This window comes from Halyomorpha halys, unplaced genomic scaffold (genome assembly GCF_000696795.3).
Source record: "Halyomorpha halys isolate HHAL.00 unplaced genomic scaffold, Hhal_1.1 Scaffold1264.1, whole genome shotgun sequence".
Taxonomy (NCBI): Eukaryota; Metazoa; Arthropoda; class Insecta; order Hemiptera; family Pentatomidae; genus Halyomorpha; species Halyomorpha halys.
The window spans coordinates 60,667-68,284 of NW_027113204.1; the positions used below are offsets into that span (position 1 = coordinate 60,667).

The following is a 7,618-nucleotide window of genomic DNA, read 5'->3' on the forward strand; positions in this document are numbered from 1 at the left end:
TATATATTAAGTGTATTTTGTTTTAAACCTTAATAAACCTACTAATTTCCATTCCTGGATCATCATATTCATAATTTACATAAAATACTGACAATATTGACACCATAGTCGACTTTATGCAGAAAGGTATTTCAGCAGATATAGAGTTATCACCATCCAACCTCCTGGTTCGTTAGGCCACATTATTTTTAATAATTAATGAATTTATCCTGCAATTCCTTTTTTTTGATCAACCCCAGGTGCAAACAGAATAGTGTAAAACAAATTCGTCGTACCGTTGTACCGATGGAACATAGTAACGAAAAACAACTGATGAAAGTGAAAAAGGAACATTATTAATAAAAAATTACTTTTGCTAATAAATGAAATTAAATATAGCTTAATATAAAGCAATAAACAATGAATTTTCCAAACTATATTGTATCAAATCCACTTTTAGACCATAGGTAGAGAAGATATGAATGGTGGACTGAGCGCACAAACGTTAGGTGAACAAAAAGCAACGAAGCGATGACTGAGATAGGAAGCAACGCTATCTCGCCAGGGACAAATTGAAAGCGTTGGAAGCATTATCTAGCCACCCCTCACACCCTTATACAGGACAATCGATAATATAACTGGATGAGTTATGTCAGCGGCGGCCGCCGTCCGGGCCCGCTGTCCATTATATATCCGTCTAGGTCTAGGTTTTTGTATATATGTTAGTTTGTCTTTAGTTTTTTTTTGTGTTTTGTTGTGGTTATCTTTTTGGAGTTTATGAGACATGTTCATAAACTGGTAGGGGAGAGTTATGGTTGGACAAGGCCTGTATACAACACTAATCCTAACTCCTCATGTAAACAAACCTCAATAATGTCTATAGGACCACAGAGATAATAAACCAGTATCTTTCTAGTAAGCGTGCAGTTTAATTCTGTTCCCTCTTTCTCCTTTTCTTCAAGCTATTCAGTCTAAGTGCTCGTAAGTCCTACATGATATTATATTTCATCTTTCACTGTTTTTTGAATCTAATACCATCTAATTCCACTATTATCAATAATTTTTGTTTACTATTCAATTATCAGCTACCAATTTTTTATCATTTATGATTCAATTCAATATTTTGTATAATTCCAAATTTGTTTGTATACTATTCAATTTTATGTTAAATGTTGTTGTTATCTCTTTTGTTCTATAGTCCTGATGAAGACCTGAAACTCAGGTCGAAACGTCGGAATAAAATAAATAAATATGGTTTTGTTTATTTATGATGTTTTTTGCTTACTGAAGCCCCCAACAAGCTTCTCCAATCATTAATCTACGGTCAACAATCTACACCTCATTATGAACATATATTTAATACGCAAACGTATACTATGGTTGGGAATATTAATTTATCGAGACAAAATTATATAATTCAATGACTTTAGATGTTAAACATACTTAACAAATAAATTTATTTCAGATTTAGTTTTCAAAAATAGCATGACTATTGATTTTACCGTGAGTGTTAGTTAATTGCGTTCTATTGTCTAAACGGAACCCAATGACCAAGTGCCCCTTTTAGGAAAACCACACACTAAATGAGGGTTTGGTCTATTTTCTACCTGCTCAAGCACCCAAAGTCGATGGACTCAAACACTGGAGGTTCCAGTTGCTTTCAACGACTTCCTCACGCCTTTGCTCTTTTCAACCCATCTCCTCCTCTTTAAACCCTTCCACTTCAGACGTGGGCAATAAAACATTTTGCTTCATTGTCCCGTTCAATCATTAAACCATTGAAAAAAAATGAACGATTTCTCTCTATAGATAATTTCAAGTTAATTGATTAAATGAGTTAAAAAATGGCACAAGTTAAAAAAAAAAAGGTATCGCGTAGATCGTAAAGATCGGATATTTAAATCCTCATAAATTATTTCTCAAAGCTGTTTTTTGGGGGGTAAGCTATGTCTCTCTTACTACTTCATCCAAACCAATCATCATTTTGAAGATTATCTTAAACACTAATGACGAAAAATAAAAAATACTCTTCAAACTGGCACCCGCAGAAATTTTATTTTCTCATATCTCAACCACCACCTTGGCTTTCTTCCTACAATCTACTTCATATGGTCAAATATCTTCTTCTGTTAAAAATATATTTATCTTCATATCACTGCTTTGCTCGTATAGTGGGAAAAAATTCTTTATTTTCGGTATGAGGTATTCAATAGATCGGACCATTGACTTAAGGTAATTTGTAACTATTCACTCTAAAATCTAAACAAAAAATCTTTTTGGGATAACTTCAAAAGTCTACATACAACATACAAGAAAATGAAATTATCTACGAATACTCTCAAAACTAAAATAAAAATCATCTAAATCGAACTAGATACATCAAATTTGCCTGTGTATGTGTGTATCAAAAATATTTTTAAAAGAATCAAAGTACCAACATTTTTCTTCTCTTGAGTATACTTACAACGAATATAAAAATTATTTACAATATGTTTTATCATGTATAATACAGACTATGCTTTCAATATAGAGGAACTTCACTTTATAATTATCAATAATTTATAATACGTTATTTATATTATTCATAAGTAAGGTGAATTCAACAAACATGTTGAGTTCGAGATATTACAGAGCTAAGAACTGGTCTAAATATTGTCATAGAAAAATGCCTTAAGGAAGCTTTTATCTCGAGCAAAGTCACATGCCTCTAAGCCATATTTCAAATGTCATGCCTATAACCCAACAAACCAGATAAGAAGGAATGAATCTTCACCAAGTTTTAGCTTTTAACTACATTTAGACAAAGTTATCAGTACAAAAGAGGTATAAAGTTATTTTAAATCATTCCCTCGGACGAGGAAATAACCTTACATTATGATTAAATGTTATTTTTACATGAATTACTACCTGAGTACAACAAAATATGTTTTGATGTGACAAAAATCTTTATCCGAATAGTTTTTTATAAAATACATTTGAACTTTAAAAACCCGCTAGCTAGGACTACATCTGGACAAACGACTAACCTGGAATCCCCCCCATTCAAGACAAAACTGCTCGTCGATTTCGACCGTTACAACATTCAAAAGATAAATAGTCTACACTTACCATCAATTACAAAATACTCATATATATAACCATAATAAGGCCTATTGAGGGGCGTATGTAGTTGAGCTTTGGGGCCCCTTAGAAATCCATCCAATCCTTACAATACAAAATCCTTCGTAAAATCCTCAATTCTCTTTATTTCGTGGTACCTTAAAAGAAGATGGCATTGAGACCTTCTAATGTAGATATGTTATTGAAATGTTACCAACTGATAGTTTCTCCTTAAGTCTTCAACATTGTAACACTAATACGACATTTACTAGATATATTTTTATTTAATACAGTCAGAAATATCAATAAATAAATAGTAAAAAAGTTTAAAAACAGTAAACAAATTTTCAACATTAATTTTTCCAAAACCATTAATTCGATTATTAAATTTTCTTAATTGCGGTTAATTACTAAAATCCTATGTTATTAATTGTTAATTAAATAATACTTTGGCTTCGTTGATTATTTAATGAATAATGTATGGACCTGCACACTTACATTTATTATTTATCATTGCCGAATGCGGTAATTGTTTTTAATATAATCATAAAATTAGGTTAATTAAAGGTTAGCACACAAGTATGCTCTACCTTTAGAGACGACAGCCTGGAGGGATCCTAGTAGGAAGTACCTATTGGTAAATGACCGTTTTAACAAAATAATTTGTTGGGTAGCCGAGGAAACAGCATGTTCCTCTATAGGTAAATCAAGCCTATATTTTACTTTTAAAATGGAGTTTTATATTTGAAACACAATGGTGGACATTAGATATTAATCCATACTTCAAATATTCCATATGTCCTCAATAAAGTAAACAAGAAAACTGGACAGACAAATCCAATTGGTTAAAAGGACTCAGTAATCTGCTCGAATACCTTTTTTCAGTAGGAAAGCACGACAATGCCTATCAATGCCAGACAATCGATTCGTTCTTTAAATTGACTAATTATCCAATAAAAACATAAGAAGCCTTCAGTTGAAAAACATGGTAACTGACAAAATAAAATCTTTTACAATACTAAAATGTTTGTTGAATTAACAATGTTTCACTTTCATTCAGGAGTCACTTACTCGACATCTTAATAAGTTAATAAGTCAAAATATTAATAAGTTATAATCATGACCAGATTTGTATGAAATTGTGTATTTTGTTTTCGTACTTTTTTTTAGGCCGCTGATGAAAAATCTTTACGAATCAGTGGCATCTGGGTGCCAATCAGATCAGAGTACAGAATTACCCCAGTTTCATTTTACATATTTGACGATAAGTGCATATTTGGACTATTTCAGTTTAAAAAGAAAAAAATGAGATAATAAACTAAAATGCAAAAATGAAGACGAATTTCCATGCTACAATCAAAGATTCATATTTATTTGATTAGTAAAAAAGAATACCTTAGGCAATGTGGTTCAAACAATTGCTCACGGAATTTTTTTCATTTCCCGAAATTCGACTTATCTTCTGTGGCCGTTCTAACTTAACCATTCTGCTTCAAGTTAATTTGTTACTTACTTTCCTTATGAATGGTAATATTTATTATTATTTTAAATACCAAAAGGATATACGTCATTTATTTCAAAGGTAAAATCTTGGATTGACCCATTCAAAACCAAAAATAAAACGTTTATTACAATTGATAGAAACATTATTTATAGCAACTATCACTATAAGTGTTATTTAAAAAATTAAATTAAATTTAAAATTACAATATTTTATTTATAATCATAACACTTTCTTGAGACTGATTAATATTGTGTAAATAACTAAAATTTTATCCATTTAATCTCAAAACATTTTTATTCCTTTTTAAGTTTGACATTTGCAACAACTCGGACATCCTCAAGAACAATCTTAATACAACTTTAGACCCAAATAATTTAAAACAGTACTTCTCTACATGCTTGTACCATACCATTATGATTTCCTCAAATTTACTTGATTTATTTTATGTACAGTTGTAAATATCATTAAATAAATTTAATACAAAAAAACAATAACCGCTTGTTTTTCAATGAAATATAACCCCCAAAAAATAAATTTCTTGTATAGAAAATTACAGCGGTATATTAATAAATTCTTAGAGAAATGTCCCAGTGACTTCTGAATTACATATATACTAGTTTGTTTCAGTAAGAATTCAAGAAAGATATTATTTAAGAAAATCTTCAAAAAAGTATCGCTCCACGGGTTGACTTTGGCTTATTGACTGACAGGTTGGATTTTGTTGTACAAAAACATATTTTTTACTCCAATAGAGATTCCACGGTTACGAAGGCGCTGATAGTAAGTGTCCTAGTTAACACAGTAGTAGATGTTGTAACAGCTGTTACTCTCATCACCGTCATGGTGGATTTAGAAAACAAATAAATTAAAGAAACTGTTTTGATGATATTACTCCACAATAATGAGAAAAGAGAATGAGTGGAAAAGAACTAGTCCGAGGTGTATGTAGGCAGATAACTGATTCTCATTATAATCGTAATGAAATAGAATATCTCCACTCACTAACTCAATAATGCTACGTTTGTCCACAGCTCATAATCGATAACCACAAATTTCCAAGTTGACCGCCCATGGTCGCGTCTTTATGTTCTACCCTACACAGTTCATTTCACTGATGGGTATCCTTTTAGCAATATTAAAATGGGAATTCCCTCTCAGTTAAATTTCCGCTAAAACTGTTCTACAAGTAATGAAAATATCCCATCAAGAAGATATATTTATTTAAATTTTCAACTGAAACTTCTCTCAATGAAATGTCAAGATAAGGAATAATGACATATACGATACGAAACTTCTCCAGAAATGAACCTTTTAATTTAAATTTGTGACGCGAGACCTACTACTTACATATTACTTCATACTACTTATACTCAAACTTTTTACGTTTATCAAAAGTAATCGTGTTCTACACAATGAAGCTTTTAAAGGAATAAATTTTGTATAGCGAAAGAATTGGTATTCCAAGGGATAAAAATTAACAAAAAAAATTCATACTTATTTCTAAATTGTTGAAAGATGTACATGATGGTTACATACTGGAATTGTGTCGGTCTGGAGTGAGCGTATCGAAAAGACCTTATCTTCTTCGGAAAGAACTTGCGCGAACTGAATGTTGTCAAAATGTACGCGGTCTGTGAGTCCGTCCGTGTAGGAAGGGGGCTTGGCTCGGAGTCGGGTCTCTGTGGAATCACCTGGGTCCTGTTTCATAATGAAAGCTAATATAGTTAATTGTATTAAATTAATTGTATTAAATAAATAAATTGTATAAATGTATTAAATGTAATAATGCAATAAATTATATTAAATGTATTGTATAAATTAGTTCAAAATACAAGTATAGAAAAAACGTATTAATTGCACTAATACTTTTTCTCATAATAATGAGGACTATTAGTGATATTGAGGCCAGGATAGCTGCAGGAAATAAATGTTATTTCTCACTGCAGAAAATACTGAATTTTAGAGCTCTCCCTAAAAGGATGAGACTGATCATTTACAAAACCATCGTAAGGCCAGTAGTGGAGGAACATGGGGGAGAAACATGGCCCTTGACAAGAAAAGCAGAACAGATGCTCAACTCCTGGGAGAGAAAGGTATTGAGAAGGATATGGGGAGGAGTCTCGGAGAATGGAGTTTAGAGAAGAAGAAGGAATGAGGAATTGATAAATCTGTATGGAGAACCCAGCACCGTTACGTTAATTAAAAGGGCAAGATTAGGATGGTTACACGTGAAGAGGATACCCGATGTTTACATCGGGACCTGCTCGTGCTATACTGCAGGTGTCCCGAGTGTAATTTTATGATTAAAATTAATGTGTGGAAAAGGGGGGCTGGAAATTGTGAGACCTTTCTGATTGTAAACATGCATATATATTTCTCTGAAATTTAAAAGTATTGATTCCCTGAAGGGGCAATTATATTAAAGTGTTAGTTCAGTAATCTTTATCTATAGTAATATGAAACAGAACATTGGGGTCTCATGAATTGTATTGGCTTATCTGGTGACGTCTTCGCCGCCGCGGTGACGTATCCTAGTCGCTTCCCTCGTCTAGGTGTGCTGTGGGCGAAATGGTGAAAACCATGTAATCTTCGCCCCGTGTCTGAAAAGACGTCTTTTCCTCTCATAGGCTGGCCAGCGTGTCCTGAACTCAGGCGTGATGGTAGGGGTACGCCAGGTCCTAGCTTACATAGTGCATAGGCTGGGGCGGCATCGCAGTCGCAGCGTCTTTGGGGTCTTCTGGTGTTCGCGGCAAGGGGGGCATCAGAAAATGAGACCCCCGACCCCGACTTTATATAAATTCAAAAAACAACGGGAATAATCGGATGACTTAAATCCGACACCCGATGAAAGGATACCAAGAAAGATGGTTTATGGCAAACCAGTTGGAAAACGGAAAAGAGGACGTGCCCGGATCAGATGTCTGGACGATGTGGAGGAGGATTTGAAGTTCTTGAAGGTTGGCAGATGGAAGGATAAAGCAAGAGACCGTGTAGACTGGTTGGCTGTTTTGGAGGAGGCCCGGGTTCTTGCAGAAC

The 7,618-nt window shown here is 33.1% G+C and overlaps 1 long non-coding RNA gene across 1 annotated transcript in view; it reads right to left on the minus strand.

The window, feature by feature from the left end:
• Positions 1-6,103: 6,103 nt before the first annotated feature.
• The window catches only part of LOC136796611 (uncharacterized), a 100,148-nt gene continuing 98,633 nt past the window's right edge, over positions 6,104-7,618 (minus strand). Inside the window, exon 3 of the long non-coding RNA XR_010844355.1 lies at positions 6,104-6,280. This is a non-coding gene — a long non-coding RNA (uncharacterized lncRNA). The remainder of the gene's footprint in view (positions 6,281-7,618) is intronic.